The sequence below is a fragment of the Habropoda laboriosa genome, unplaced genomic scaffold (assembly GCF_001263275.1).
Source record: "Habropoda laboriosa isolate 0110345459 unplaced genomic scaffold, ASM126327v1 scaffold65, whole genome shotgun sequence".
In the NCBI taxonomy this organism is placed as follows: domain Eukaryota; kingdom Metazoa; phylum Arthropoda; class Insecta; order Hymenoptera; family Apidae; genus Habropoda; species Habropoda laboriosa.
In genome coordinates, this window is record NW_017100254.1 from 2,947,137 (window position 1) to 2,947,726 (window position 590).

Consider the following 590-nt stretch of genomic DNA (forward strand, 5'->3'; position numbering starts at 1 on the left):
ATAAAAAAGAGCTAATTTATACAATACTTATAGAAATTATAATTAATTACAAAAGCAATTGCAAATTATTAATATGAATATATATACTATTTACAATGACAAAATAATATTTTTTGAATTGTTTTTATTAAAATTTGAATAATTAAATTTATAGGATATATTAAACTAAATTGTATTGAATGATATTGAGAAATAAAATACAAAATGCAAAAGATTAGAAGAACAAAAGTGGTATGTAACAACAATATTTTACATTGCAAATGCATAATACAAATATTGAAGAGATAATTTTTTTTCAGAATCAAGCTATTGAATTACTATGGACAAATAGAAAAGATAAATTGAAGAAAAAAATAAAAATAAAAAAAATGGAAAAAGTAAAAAATATTTGTTCACAATGAATGTAATGTTATACATTACTATAAAAGAAGAGAGAGACAATATGTTTTAGGTTTCTCAAGTCACACAATTCTTTCTTACATAAAAACTCACGCCAATAAAAGAAACTGGAATAAAGTCAAAAATTTACTTTTATTATTAATTCATTTTTCTACTGATATAGAACCATTAGTATGGCGCTACAGTTTTAT